This window comes from Pteropus medius, unplaced genomic scaffold (assembly GCF_902729225.1).
Source record: "Pteropus medius unplaced genomic scaffold, Ma_sr-lr_union100, whole genome shotgun sequence".
In the NCBI taxonomy this organism is placed as follows: Eukaryota; Metazoa; Chordata; class Mammalia; order Chiroptera; family Pteropodidae; genus Pteropus; species Pteropus medius.
The window spans coordinates 7,043,172-7,059,360 of NW_024340848.1; the positions used below are offsets into that span (position 1 = coordinate 7,043,172).

The 16,189-nt window shown below is 34.4% G+C and overlaps 1 pseudogene; it reads left to right on the forward strand.

Moving 5' to 3' along the window:
• The first annotated feature begins 15,637 nt into the window (after nucleotides 1-15,637).
• LOC120582959 (uncharacterized) lies at nucleotides 15,638-15,769 on the forward strand (annotated as a pseudogene).
• The last annotated feature ends 420 nt before the right edge of the window (nucleotides 15,770-16,189 follow it).

A 16,189-nucleotide genomic window follows, 5' to 3' on the forward strand; every position in this document is an offset into this window, starting at 1 on the left:
TCCCCCCTCCAAATTCATATTTTGAAGCCCTTACCCCCAAGTGTGGCTGTATTTGGAGATGAGGCCTCTAAGGAAGTAATTAAGGTTAAATAAGGTCATAAGAGTGGGGCCCTGATCCTATACCATTAATGTCCTTGTAAGAAGAAACAAGAGAGCTCTCTCACTCTCCCAGTGCACACACAGAGGAAGGCCATATGAGGACAAATCCACTGTCCGCAAGCCAGGAAGAGAAAACTCTGTTGAAACCTTGATCTTGGATTTCTCAGCCTTCAGAACTGTGAAAAAATAAATTTCTGTTGTTTAAGCCACTCCGTCTCAGGTATTTTGTTATGGCAACATGAGCTGACTCATATTTGATATATATACTTCTATAGTATTTGATATTTTACATCAAAATTTATTTTTGTATTATTTTTATCAAAAGAAAAGCCAATAAATATAATCCTCACACACGGACAACTTTGCTCCACTTCACCCCAGAAATAAAGGTTTTCATTCTGGGGTAGATAACATCCTTTATTATCTGCAGAGTATGCTGATTCCATAAGTACAGAATAGTTTACTGGAACAAACTGAAAACTGGTATGTTTTTTATCTTTTCTTTTAGACAAGTAGAGTTCTGGGATTCTGAGCTGGGACTGAGATGGTCTGTCTGGAAGTCTGAGGCAGGGGTCTTCAAGGCAGGACAATACATGGGTGACTCTATAGTGCTTAGGGTATAATTAGAGTCAAAATTTGTTTGTGGAGGAAAGCTACTATGAACATTCACACTGTACTACTTTCAGGGAATTATTACAACTAAGTCTACATGGAGGTGAGATGAGAGACTGAGGATTAAGTGTGCGAACCTTTTAATTTTGTGCTGCCATAGACATTTAATTAGCTGTTTCTAGCAACCTTTGCTCAGTGGCTACAGACTTTATGGTAGATTAAAGATCGAAGTAAAGTCTTTGTTACTCCTTCACTGAGAGGCCAAGTCTAATAGCTCACCCTGTGAATCCGGGCTTGCCTTGGTGTCTTGCTTGACCAAGAGGACACTGCAAAAGTGCCATTCTAGAACTTCTGAGTCTAGATTGTGAGAGAGCCTCGCAACTTCCATCTGGGCCTCTTGGTCTCTGGGAGGTCTGGGCTCCCATGTGAAAATTCCAACTTCTCTGAGACCAGCTATTAGAAACATGCTTTGATGAATAGCACCAGTTGACTCAAGCCTCTGGTCATTCCCACCAAGGTGCCAAACACAAAGATTAAAGCTGTCTTAGAGCAGCTCATCCACCAGCAGAATACTACCATATGACCTTTGTCATGCCATGTGGGACAGAAGAATTGCCCAGCTGAGCCCTGCCCAAATATCTGACCTACAAAATCATGAGATATAATAAAAGGCTTGTATTAAGCCACTACGTTTTGGGATAGCTTGTTCTACAGCAGAAGATAATTGGAACAACCTTCATCTGGACATTAAAGCCCAGAGTTATAATAATTAACTAAATAAGCCATTCTACTACTTTACAAGTTGATTCTGTGGAAGGGTCAATCTGGAGAAACCAGATTTAAAGTAAAGGCAGAAAACATACAGGTTGGAAAGCCTGCAGGGGGAGACTTTCTCTTGATGCATAGGAATAGCTCAATAGTAGGAGAAATTCCGTAGTTGACAACTTCCTCCCCCTCTCTTTATGAAACTACTGTAAAGACAGTTTTTAGGGGAAGCCAGGAGCCCCTATGCAGAGCTGGGACCACTCTGTTGTCATCTTTTCTGGTTCCCGGTATCAGGCCTTAATTTTCAATCCTAAAACAATTTAGCCTTTTCTCAGTCACTACCTAGACAAAATTCAGTTTTCTCTTCCAGATTTTCTGGGAGTAACAGCCAGGCATAAATCCTTTGCTTTCCACAAAGGAGAGAGACAAATTTTCTATGACCATGTATGTTACCTGTACAATTATAGTTTAAAAGAAATTCTTTAAAAAAAAAAATCCATGTTCCAAATCTAGAGTATTAAAACATCTTAATTAAAAAAACAAACACACAGAATTTAAATATTTTATATTTCTTACTAATATTTGTCTTGTGTCAGAAAAATTCTAGAGTCACTAAACATAGCCTGAGTTTTAGAGGTTGTGCTCAGGATTATATTTCTTTTTCTTTTTAAACTCTTAATTTTAGATTTTATTATTTCAAACGTATGTAAATAAATTCTCTTCATTGGATTGAGAAAATAATCTGTTATTTAATGAGAGCCAATTACATATCTAACAATGATACTTTAAAAAGATATTGCTAGAGGACATAAAAACTTTACCGAAAAAATGAACATGTAACAATACACTTTGATGACCTTTATTTAGTGAGGTTCCACCCCTTTGCTTTAGCCATGAGATTTTTGTTTTCATCTCTTTTTGGAGATATGCTCCTTAAGAAAAATATTAGTAATGTCTGCAAAGATGGATTAATGAATTCCATAGCTGACTGGACTCTTACTCAATCTTATTGAATCAGTGGTTTTGAGGTTTCTGACATCAGCAGAGCCCATCAATTAAAATACACACTGCAATTAATGAGTTTTTAATTATAAACACTCTGATTAGGACACTATCATAGAGAATAATCAATATGTATTGGAAAGGCAAGTAGAAACAGCACAATATAAGGAACACTAAACTGAGAATCAAATGTTCTGTGTCTGAGTTCCAAGTGGCTTTGTAATAATGGTCAGACAAATTTTTGGAGCCTCCATCTTATCTGTAAAATGAAAATAACAATACCTGTCTTAGCTAACTCAAAAAGTTGTGAAGACTGGAACAAAATGAGGCCATGCAAATAAATAGTAAAGTGCTTTTTTTTCAGCTAAAATATCTGTTAATTGGCCAACCAAGAGGTGTATCCAGAAGATGGCTGGACATTCGTAGCAGCTATGAGAAACCTCTTGAGGTTTCTTCCCCCCAAGGATTTTTTAAAAAATTTTAAGGCATAAGTTTTGTTTACTTTGCCTCCACCACAATCACCTGTTTTCCATACCCTTCTCTTTCACTCATTCCAGTCATCTATCAAAATGAACTGTCATGTCATAGGAGGAGGGTTATTTTTTATAACTTCTTTATTAAGCTATAATCTACATACCATACAATTCACTCATTTAAGGTGCACAAGGTGATGTTTTTTGGTGTATTCAAAGAGTTATGCACCCGTTACAACAACCAATTTTAGACCATTTTTATCACTACAAAAAGAAACCTTATATTCATTAGCAGTTAGTCCCTATTATTCCCTAGCAGTCTTGCCAACACCTTAGGCAACTACCAATCTTCAAAGATTTGCTTGTTCTAGACATTTCATGTAAATCTAATCACATAATATGTGGTCTTTATGAGAAGCTTCTTTCACTTAATACAATGTTTTCAAAGTTCATCTATGTTGTAGCATGTATCAATGGTTTATTCAGTTTTTTTGTTCAATAATATTCCATTGCATGGATTTATCACGTTTTATTTATCCATTAATCAGTTGAGGGACATTTAAGTTGTTTCCATAATTTGGCTATTATGAATACTGTTGCTGTGAACATTTATATAGATATTTTTGGTGAACATATATTTTCATTTTTTTCATATATATGCCTAAGAGTAAAATCGCTGGTTATACAGTAATTCTATGTTTAATCTTTTGATGAACTCCTTATATATAGAATGATAATAATAACTGTCTTAGCTAACTGTTTATCTACTTTCCAAATCAACTGTATTATTGTAAATTCCTAATAACAATGAATGACAGTTCCAATTTTTCCACATTCTTGTTAACACTTGTTATTTATTTTTTTGGTTACAGCCATTGCAATTGGTGTAAAATGGTATTTCACTGTGGGTTTGATTTGCATTTACATGATAGCTAATAAGGTTGAGCTTTTTCTTATGTGCTTTTGATCAATTGTATATCTATTCAGATTCTTTATTCACTTTTAATTGGGTTCATTTTATTATTGAGTGGTCAGAGTTCTTTTGAAATAGGGAAGTGTGAGTCCTCCAACCTTGTTCTTTTTAAAGATTCTCTTGATTATTTAGGGTCCCTTGCATTGCAATATTAATTTTATGATCAGCTTGTCAATATCTGTAAAAAAGCAGATGAGATTTTGATATGTATTATTCTGAATCTGTAGATCAATTTGAAAAGTATTGCCATATTACAAATATTAAGCCTTTGGAAATATGATCATAGGATATCTTTTCATTTATTTAGACCTTTAATTCCTTTCAAAAATGTTTTGTAGTTTTTAGTGCAGAATTTTAATTTCTTTTGTTAAATTTATTCCTAAGTACTTTATTCTTTTTGATATTATTGTAAATTTAATTGTTTACTTAATTTAATTTTCAGATTGTATGATGCCAATGTGTAGAAATCTGATTGATTTTTGTATAGTGATCTTATATCCTGCAATCTTGCTAAACTCATTTTTTATTTCTAATAGTTTTTAGTGGATTCCTTACGATTATCTATATAAAAGGTCACGTCATTTTCAAATAGAGGAAATTTTACTTCTTCTTTTCTTAATTTCTTTTTTATGACTAATTTCCCTGGCTAGCACCTCCAATATCATGCAGAATAGATGTGTGTTTTCAGTTTTTCACCACTTAGTATGATGTTAGCTCTGGGTTTTTCAAAAGGTCTTTATCAGGTCGAGGAAGTTTTTATTTCTAGTTTATTGAGGTTTTGGGTTTTTTTGTTTTTTGTTTTTTGTTTTTTTTTGTCATGAAGAGGTGTTGAATTTTGTCACATGCTTCTAATCTTTTAATGCATCAATTAAGACAATCGTGTGCTTTTGTCCTTTATTCTATTGACATAGATTATGACAGTGATTGTGCAAGAAACTTGCATTCCTGGGATAAATCCCACTTGATCACAATATATAATCTTTTATATATGTTGTTGGATTCAGTTTTCTAGTATTGTGTTGAGGATTTTTATATTCATATTCATAAGAGATATTGATCTATAGTTTTCTTTACTTGTGATGTCTTTGTCTGGTTTTGGTATTAGGGTAAGACTGGACTCATAAAATGAGAAGTATTTTCTCCTTTTCCACTTTTTGAAAATGTTTGTAAAGAATTAATATCAATTCTTTAAATGTTTGGTTGAAGTCATCAATGAAGACATCTGGGATTTTCTTTGCGGGATGCTTTAAAATTGTTATTCAATCTTTTTATTTGTTAAAAGTCTACTCAGATTTTCTGTTTCTTCCTAGATTAATTTTCATCTGAGACATTTTGTGTCTCTCTAAACTTTTTTCATTTCATCTAAATTATTGACATACAATCTTTCACAGTATTCCTTTATAACCCTTTTAACTTTCATACTCCATTATACTGTTAGGTTAAAAATAATGTCTTTATTATTATTATTATTTTTTGATTCTAGTAATTTTAGTCTTCTCTCTCTCTCTCTTTTGTCAGTTTAGATAAAGGTTTGACAATTCTGTTGATTTTTTTAAAATAAACAACTTTTGGGTTTGTTGATGTTACCTATTGTTTTCTAGTCTCTATTTCACTAATTTCCATTCTAACCTTTGTCATTTTCTTACTGTTTATAGCCTTAGGATTAAGTTTTTTTTTTCTTCAGTATCTTAAGGCATAAAGTTAAGTTACTGATTTAAGATTTTTCTACTCTCTTAATATAGGCTTTTACAGCTATAAATTTCCCTCTAAGCCCAGTTTTAGCTGCAAGCCATGTTTTGTTATGTTGTGTTTACAAGTTTACGGATTATAAAGTATATTCTAATTTGCTTTATGATTTCTTATTTAAGAATAAAAAACTTGCAAGATGAGTAAGAGTTAACTGAAAAGAGACAGTTGATAGCTACTCTTGCTTTCTTAAGGTTGTTGCTTGCATAATGTATCTTTTAAAATCCTTTGACTTTCTACTTATTTGAACATCTGGATCTGATGTGTGTGTTCTATACAGCATATATTTGGATCTTGTCTTTTTTTTTTTTAATGCAGTCCGACAATATCTCTCTTTTGTCTACCAATTTACTTTTTATTTTCTATATGTCTCATGTCTTTTTGTTCTTCTGTTTCTTAACTACTTTTGCACTAAGTGAATATTTTTTAGTCTAGCATTTTAATTCCTTATATTAAATTAATTGCCAATTGGGATGGGACTAAGAGAAGATGGTGAATATGTACAAATACAGGCATTTTCTATCATTGGGGAGGGAGACAGTATTAGATAAAAAATAAATAAGAGAGAGTACTATTACCATAGCATGAAAGAATGCAGAGGGGGGAATACAGACCTTATTATACAAGACAAGAAATTCTGCCTAAAGATTAAAAATATTATGATTGAATGTATTGAGAATTAACTTAAGAAGGAATATTTGTCTGTGGAAAGCTGACATATAATTTATAAAAGCTATAAGAACCCAAGTTATTAGTTGGTGCAATTATTTTTTTAGAGCTGGTGTAATTTATCAATGTCCATGGAATTATATGGAATCTCTATGGATTATATTTCAAAATTAGAGGAAAATTCTAGATATACCTCTTCTATAGTCCCTCTTTCATTTGTTTACTCATTATGCTTAAAACACTTTGTCGCTAGAACTGTATGACTTTTCTTAAACAAACTTCTTTATTCATAAGATAAAAAGGATTGGATTTTATCATCTCTAAGGATATTTTTCCTTCTTTAAAAGTTCGTGATTATAAATGGAGTAATCGAAGCAATCATTTCTTCATTAATTCAGCAAATATTTATCAATTATCTAAGTGTGAAGCATTGTGTTAGAAACAGCGAACATGGTACACATACTTCCTACCTTCATGAAAGCAGCAGGTACTTAAATAACAGGAGTAATGGCTTTCATGAAAGAGAAATAGAGTACTGCAGAGATATGTCAGGATCTTCTAACTAACTGTATTGGTACGGAGGATCTTTCAAAAAAGGTTTTCCTGAAGAAGTAAAGTTGATGCTGAAACTTGTAGGATGAGTAAGAGTTAACTGAAAAGGGACAGTCGAAAGGGGATGCTGTGGGAAGAAAGTTCTAGAAAGCGGTAAAAACATATTCAAAGCCTATGGACAAGAGATAGCCTAAGGGGTTTAAGGAACTCATAAAAGTTCAGTACGGGCAGAATTCAAGGTAGAAAATAGATAGAAATGATGTTGGAGAGGGAGAAAGGGAGATCACAGAGAGCCTTATGTCAGTCACTTAAAGAGACTGCTACTTCACCTATAGATATTATCTAAGCCATATCAGATTTGTCTTTTAAAAGATTGTTATGGTTGTGGAGCAGAGGGGAAAGATACATCTGTGAAGTAACCAGATGGCCTGCAGTAGGGTATGTGTGAGGATGCAATAAAGTGAATGGCTTGAAAGATATATAGAAAATTAAATGGATAATATTTGCTAATAGATTGGATGTGGAAGCTAATTAGCTAATAAATTTTTTTAACTTTATTCTGTTTCTAAAATGGTTTAATACAACTTGTAAGATGCTCACAACTTAGCTGGGCAAAATATATTTACATGCTTTCTAAAATAAGGACAAAGGAAAATAAGAATGAAAAAAAAATAGCAGCAAGGAGGAAAATTAGTTCTTGAAATGAAAGCCCTAAATTCCTATTCTTTTAGAAATAGATAACAAATTTGAGAAACTTGGGCATTTTTTTGTGATTATCTGGAGAACTGAGAAGCAAGAAAGTGTGTTCGTTAAACTATATCATTATTTTAATAATGATATAGTTCATTTTAATCTCAATTTTCATTCCTAGGTGTGTAAGAAATACTGCTTCTCTCTATTTTCTATGAATAAACTTGTTCTAGGCTTTGAGGGCAGCCAGAATGGCAGGACATTTAACATCAGTTGCTGTGAGTATCTCATCAAATTCCTGGGTTTTATGTAGTGCCATTTATCCCTTTAGATTCAGAGGCCCTCTGTGGTGTCCATGCTGTGTCTAGTACTCAAGAATCTGAGAAAACTATGGGACCTATGCCTGGGACTCAGGAATGTAAGCGAAGTCAGGTCCCATCAGGAATACAGAAACCATACTATGTTTTCCAAATAGAACTATTGATATGGGATTTGTTACACAGGTGATGACAGACTGAAAAAGCAAACAAAGCTCAATAAGCGACCAGAAATATTAACTACAGGAAGCCACTACCATGCCTACAACTAGAAAAAGAAAAAGAAAATGGGGGTTACCAGAATCTAGGAACCCAGGAAGGGTCCCGCAGAGTTGGTTCTCAGACTTCTAAGTAGGGGGTACTACTTGTCTGCTGCTAGTATCTCTGGGATGATGATCTTGTTTTGGTTGCATAAAAAGAAGATAGAAGCTGAAGTCAACTGCTGTTGCTGGGGTCATGCTGACAAGACCCCAAAAAAAGGAGGGTGGGGAGTTTTTTTTCCTCCTTTGATCTTTCAATCTGCCCCTAGGCCTCCTATTGGAAGAACATAGCAAAGATGCTAGATGACAAAGGAGTCTGGGAAATGAAATTTGCAGAATTCCAGTTCCAGCATTATAGGTAGAGTATAGAAGGGTGATTTAGAGCTGAGATGCATTTAGTAAATAACAGGCTTACCAAGGACCGTGGTCTTGGTGGCCTTGCTACTCTAAGACTCACAAGTCTGTCTCCTTCCTGCATCTCATTCTCTCTCCCTAACCTGTGGTCATTGCTTTCTGCTACTAACTTTTTAAGGTCTGTCAAATCCTATTCCAACTCTGTTCTTCCTCTTGATCACCTACGATAAATGTTGATAGTCATTAACATCCAAAAGACTAGTTCTTCTTTTCTTGAGGACAGATCTCCCAGGAGGTGAGAGTAAATGTTTACATACTATCTCTTTTATACAGAAAAGATAAAGAAGAAAAACAAAAGAAGTTTCCTTATGCAATACAGCAGATTAGCCAACAGTGACCACAATCATAATATTCACTGTGGTGGGCTGAGTAATGGCCCCAATAATGTCCAAAATCTAATGCCTAGACCGGCAGATATGTTACCTTACAAAAAGGGTTTCACCAATGTGACTAAGTTAAGGACTTTGAAATGAAAAGGTTATCCTAGATTATCTGGGTAGGCCCAAAGTAATCACAATAGTCCTCTGAAGAAAGCGGGAGGATCAGACCATGGAAGCAGAAGTTCGAGTTATGGAGGGACAAGAGTCATGGAATGCAGGTGGCCTCTGGAAGCTAGAAAAGTCCAGGACACTTCCATAGTACTTTTAGTAAAAACGCAGCCCGGCTGACACCTTGATTTGAGCCCAGAAGACTCATTTCAGACTTCTAACTTCCAGAATGATAAGATAATAAATTTGTGTTGTTTGTTTGAGTTTGTGGCAATTTGTTACAGCAGAAATAGGCAACCAATCATTTACTGTGTGGCTGCAACTGAGCCTCAGGCTTTTGGCTGGAACCTGCACAAGCACCAATTACATTTAATTCACTCAACAACTCAATACGGTTGAAGATTATTATTCTCATTTGACCGATGACATGTAGAGAGATAAAATGAACAGACTTCATGAATCGCCTGAGCTAGGTATGGTCACTGTGGAAGGAGCTGCCATTTTGAGGATGTGAGTCTGACTGCAAGCCTGCACTAATCATTAGAAGAACTGCCTACCCACTAGAGCCTTCTAACAGAGCCTCAAGAAAAAGTCCTCTCATACATCCTTTAAGAAACATTAAAGGCAAACTGTTATGTGTATATGCGGGCATATTTGCATGTCAGCAATTAATGCAGCAAAGAGCTAAACTATCAGTTGAAATGACACCTTCAAATTTTATTTACAATATTAATTTTTGAAATTTTTTTGAAAAAATGATGTTTGTAGAAGTAAATTTTAGGCAGTGTGGATTAATCTATAAATTCAGAAACAGCGGCCTCTCATCACATTTAACCAAGCTACAAATAGTTCCATTAGAACTGCAGTTTTTGATGGACTCCAGTTAACTGGCAGGATGCACATTTACAGCATTGATATGAATAGCCACCAAAGACTGATCTGCAAGGGGAATTCATCGCGGGTTCAACTGAAGTAATAGGATGAGCGAGGAGCTGAAATGCACTGAAATAGGGTATCCTGGGGCTCAGACCCCAAGGTGACCTAAGGACAATATGGATGATAGTCAAAGAGGGTAACATGGTCAGACGTAGGAAAGCAGGGCCTGAGCCCAAGAGGGGAAACCACGAAAGAGAGAATGAGTTTTGAGGTTAGAAGGTGACTTTAAGAGCAGATTGGGATGTGGAGCATGGAGATGGTCTGACAAATAGTTTGGGGCTCAGTCAGGAACAGGGAAAGGTGTTTTTAGGTTAATTCAGCTCTTCTCATCTAAAAAGGCCTGAGTTCAGTAAGAGAGAAACATTAAAATTTGAGGTTTGTTCTAATGTATTTGATCATCATGCCATCTAAAATTGTACATGTAAAATAATCTACAGAAAATTAGAAAAGAGAATATACTATCCATAATTGACATGAAATTTGAGGACTGTTGGCTGTTGGGAACTATAGGACTTGTGCCTGGGACTCAGCAATGTGAGCGAAGTTTTTCAAGTTCAATCTGTTCTCTTCACGAGAGTCACAGGAAAGCATTGTGTCACATGGCTGGAAGGGCATACAACAGTATTTCCATGGTGATGTAGTACAGAGAAAGGTATCTGATGCAGAGAATGTCACACTTTTCCCACACAAAAAGAGCTTAGTTTTGTACTTGATCGCAGAATGTGTCAGCACATCTGGCTATTGATAAGAATGGCTTGAAAGCTTTTGGCTTCTCTGAAAATTATAATGAAAAAATCCTGTTGCCATATGTAATAAGTTTTGTTATGATAATTGTGACATCTGAACCAATTATCTTTCTTTTATTTTCTAGATGGGTAAGTTTCTTGCTTCTTAGAATGTTAAATACCTAAAAAAAAGTTTGGGCAAAAACCCATATGTCTCTCTACTCAAAAAATTATTCACCAGTTCTAATAACCATATGGGTCCATTTGGCTTTCTGTCCTTCCATACTTTTTACTTGAAGCTTAAGCCACTTAACCCCCTACTAGAAGGTTCAGCTAAGAGCTGGAATCTAGAATTAATTCTACTTCTAGGCAAATATTAAGAGATATTCTAATGTTTTGCTTTTAGTTCTTTGACTTCTGATTTGCAGTAACATTTACAACAACAATAATAATAGCTGCCTGTTATAAACTGAGTATTTGGGTCATTCTCAAATTCATATGTTGAAGACTTAATCTCCAATATGATAGTATTTGGAGGTAGGGTCTTTGGTAGTTAATTAGGTTTAGATGTGGTCATGGGAGTAGAACCCTCATGCTGAGATTAGTGCCTTCATAAGAAGAGACAAGAGCTGGCTGTCTCTCTACCGTGTAAGAGTACAGGAAGAATACAAGCCAGAAAAAACTCTCACCAGATACCAAATCTGCTGGCACTTTGATCCTGGACTTCTCAGCCTCCAGAACTGTGAGAAATAAATGTTTGTTTTTTAAGTCACCCAGTCTATGATATTTGTTACAGAGGCCCCAGCAGACTAATACACTACCTTTATACTAATCTGCAAGGGGAATTCATCATAGATTCAACTAAAGTCATGCACACAAAGGGCTTTCTTTTTATTGCATAGAAGACAAATAAGGGCAAGGAAAGAGAATTTTTTAAAAATATTCAGATAGATTTCCTAAAGTTGAGTTCCTCAAAATAATTTCTTATGACAATCCCATTATCAGATTCTTAGCTGTGGCTGTCTGCAGATTTTTGTAGTTCTCAAGAATTTTTATTACAGTTCAAAACTCATCATTTTCCCTGGTAGTAGTGCTACTATTTTGACTCAGATAGAGAGTATTTTCTTTTGTAAGAAGAGGATAATTTTGTTTATTAATCAACCAGATATAATTTTTTCTATTTATTTTATGACATATTTCTTCTTCTTCTTCTTCATCTTCTTCTTCTTCTTCTTCTTCTTCTCCTCCTCCTCCTCCTCCTCCTCTTTCTTCTTCTTGTTATTATTATTATTATTACTGAGAGCTATATGTTGAAATCTATGCTAAAGCTGTACTTGAATGATCTCATTTAATACTCATAACTACTACTGCAGGAAATATATGCTTTTTTTTTTTTTTTCATTTTAGTAAAGAGACCCAGACTCTGAGAATCTAGGTAAAAATTCTAAATGATAGGTGGGAAAACACACTTCATAAACACACTGTTTATATAGGATAGCTCCAAACTCACCCATACACCAAAGCCTTGACAATTAGATAATGAGCTACAGCCTTTATTCTTTTTTGATTCCTTTGACAGAACTATTGACTAGGATGTGGCCTGACAGAAGAACAAGCTGTCAGAGCAAGAATCAGACAGTCAATGGGGAAATTTTCCTTAGTTCATAGGCGTCTCAGGGAAGGTGAAACCAGGCATTAGATATGAATTCTATGACACTTTACTCATAGTAAGTGTATACAGGATTTCAGAGAGAAGGTATGGTTGTCCTATCATGTGGTAAACATCACAGTTTTCTTCAGTACAGCTTGTGGCTTCTACCCTTGAGGGGTTGACAGTCAGACATTCTATCTTCAAAGAAACAATGATACACACCAAATGCTGCTATGCTCATAAACGAGAGATGCATATAAAGACAGAAACACCATACACATGGGCTCAGAGGTCAAACTGTTATAAGGAGGTGTGAGGAAACGTAGAATGAGGATTAGTAGTCATGGGACCAACTAATATCATGTTCTTTTCATGAGGATTCGAGATGGTCCACCAGAGTCCCTAGGTGTATGTGAGTGTATGCAAGAGAGCTGCAGGTGTGAATGCTAAGTGAAGGTGTTAACCTTTAACCCCATAGCTAGTGTGTGTTCTCCTTGTTCATTATACTGTTTTATCCATTACCAACAAGTTGTCCAAGAAAAGTTTTGGTTGTTTGGAAGCTAAGCAGCATGGTCCTGAAGGGGGAGGAATGATAGAAATGTAGCCTATGATGATGTCAGTAGAGGAAGAAGATGAGCACTTACTTGAGAAATAGCAGCCATGAAGCCTTTGCGCTTCTGTCCCCTTATAATTGATCTTGAATTAATCATCCATTCTACCTTTCCTGCTAGCATACCGAGTTCTACTTCTGACCTAGAAGATTGTCAAGAGTTTTAGCTATTGTTTATTTTTTATTCTCCTATTGTGAAAATCTTCAAACAAAAGCAGAGAAAGTAGTACTATGAGCCCATCACCCAGCTTCAGTAATTAACCACCTTTCTCCATCTTTTTAATCTAGTTATCCCACATCTTTTTTTATAGTATTTTAAAGTAAATCAAAGAGATCATCTAATTTCACTAGTAATATTTCAGAATGTATCTCTAAAAGATAGACATATTTTTTCTCAGTAAAACCATAATCTCTCAGTACTTTCAATAAAATTAGTAATAATTATTCAGCATAATCCAATATTCAGTCTATACCCATTTTTCTTTCAAAAAAATTTTTTTAATTGTTGATTTGCCCAAATCAGAATTCCAAAAAGGCCTATATTTTGCACATAATTGATGTCTCTTTTAATCTGAACAGTGTCCCTCCCTCTTGTTTTCATGTTGCTTTGTTTTCATGCTGCTCATTTCTTGGGTGATTTGCTTGGAGAGGAAGTTAGACTAGAGATGAGAACGAAGCAATTAGCTGAAATAACTGAGGTCTTTTCCCATTTTTAATTTTCTATCTTTAAATGGCTGATAAAGTTATATTGACTATTCACATCCCAAATATTATGCATTTTGCCATCATATAGCCACTTTAGAGTTCAATTAGTACTGCCATATTATTTTTGAGACTCCAAAACAGCCACTTCAAAGATATTTTTTACATTATACAAACAAGTTTTGGTAAAGTGATTTGGGTTCACTGCCACATCTTGAGTTTATAACTCCTCCTTTTTTTTTTTTTCAATTTTCATGTAGGTAGTCATATTTTTTAAAACATAAGTTATACAGTTTAATTATTACAGTTAATCATTAATACAGTTACTCTTTATGACCCAAATTCTACCAAATCATTTTGGTGTATCAGTTGTCACTGTTTTATATTTTTTTTTAATTATGACATTGAATTCTTTCATTAGATTCCTCAGAATATTATGAGCAAATAAGAATGCAAGACAGATGGTCTCTGAAACACATACATATATAAAGATAGCAAATGAAACTTCTGCTAAACTGATGGTATGTTTAGATTTGATATGAAGAGATTAAAAAATTATCAGGAGTCACTTGTGTACTAAATATAGAACATGACCATGATCTGCAGAGACTAAAATCCCTATCCACCACCTCCTTCACCACCAGCATAATAAACACATGCCATTTTATTCCAACGTGTACTACATATATCTACTCCTGCTTTTATTGCCAGGATCTATTAGCATTTATGATTTTATTCTATTTGAGAAATTTTCATACCGTGAACTTTTTCTTCTATTATTCGCAGTAACATTATCCAGTAAAGGAAAGAAGCCACCATGAGAGCTGCAATGTTTTACTTTCACATAATTGGATTTCATTAGGTACAGTGTTATTGATCAAGTAGTTATAAAATATATGCAATATATATGCTACCGGGAATACACACTTAAAACACATTCAAAGTTCCTTATGTACAAGGAATTGAGAAAGAGATCATGGGAAAGCAAGGAGATTCAATCCAGGAGCACATTTCTCTTTGGCACTCTCCTCTTTATCCGCTCTCCATGTTTCTGGTATGTTTGGACAAAGGGTAGTGCTGCTGAAAGCTAATGAAATGATGCTTGTTACAACTTCATTCAGTTATGGGGTCAGAGAAGGGTAAAAGGAAGAAAGAGAATAAGGAAAGCCTTAAAAGAAGAGGAGAGTTAAGAGAAACTATGGGTAAGTAATGATAAAACCAGTGGAGAGAAGGAACACGATAAAAATAAAGTACTGTTAGCATGAACCTGAATTTCAGGAAGAATAACCTAAAAGCTCGCTAATAAAAGTTTATAAAATTACAAATGTTAGATTTGATTAAAAGATAATTTTTGCTAAAATCATAACAGATTTCTCTTTATTTAATGCTCTTATTTTCAAGTCACATTGTGTTCACTAGCTCGGCTTTTCATTATTCTTAAAAAGAAAAAAGTCAAATAGTATTTTTATTGGTTACAAGGTTATTTTGTTTTGTAGATATTATTTTATAAATGTAACCTTGGCTATCTTTTATTATTGTTATTCACATCAAATAATGAAACAAAATATTAAAAGGTGGTTTTTTGCTATTTCACATTATAGTCTTTCATCTTTACCCCTTGTTAGACAAACATGCATATGCGCACAGATCTTGATGCAGGTGCAAACCATTTTCACCCTGTCAGCATTAAGAACCTGGTCTTATTTGGTGGCAGAAAGAAATTTAACGTTGGGTGGTGAACACACAATGCAATATAGATATGATATATTATCAAATTGTACACTTGAAACCTATTTGATTTTATTAACCAATGTCACCCCAATAATTTTAATAAAAAATATTGCAGTAAAAGAACTTGGTCTTGCTCTATTTTTAAATATTTAGGTTATTATTTACAAATAATATCTTCTTTAGGTATAATCCATGATTTCTTCTTCATGTAAAAATTAAACAATATACGGCCATGCCACCCTGAGCAAGACCGATCCCATCTGATCTCAGAAGCTAAGCAGGCTTGGGCCTGGTTAGTACTTGGATGGGAGACCACTTAGGAAGACCACTTAGGAAGACCAGGTGCTGTAGACGTAGAAAAATAAAAAATAAGGGATTATAAACTGACAAGGTCCTTGCAATCTGTGAGGTCAACCAAGGGTTGTCTCGCCTAAAAAAAAAAAAAAAAAAAAGAGGAAAAAAATTAAACAATAATTTGTTAAACTATAAGTTAGAATTGAAGGTTTTTAAGTTAGCCAAGGCTATAAAGTACAGTTTATGCATTCTTGAGCTATTTATAAGCCAGTTTTCAATACACTGTATTATAGAAGGATTAAATTATAGCTTTGCAGTAGATTAGCTTTCTTTGTATTATTGTATTTATACATCTGGTTGGTCAATTATGCATTTTCTCCATACTATCTTATAAACTGATTAGGACATAACTACTTCTCTATTGTATTCATAAGAGCCTACCATAGCATGGATTTAAAAAGCAAAATTAAACACCCAATA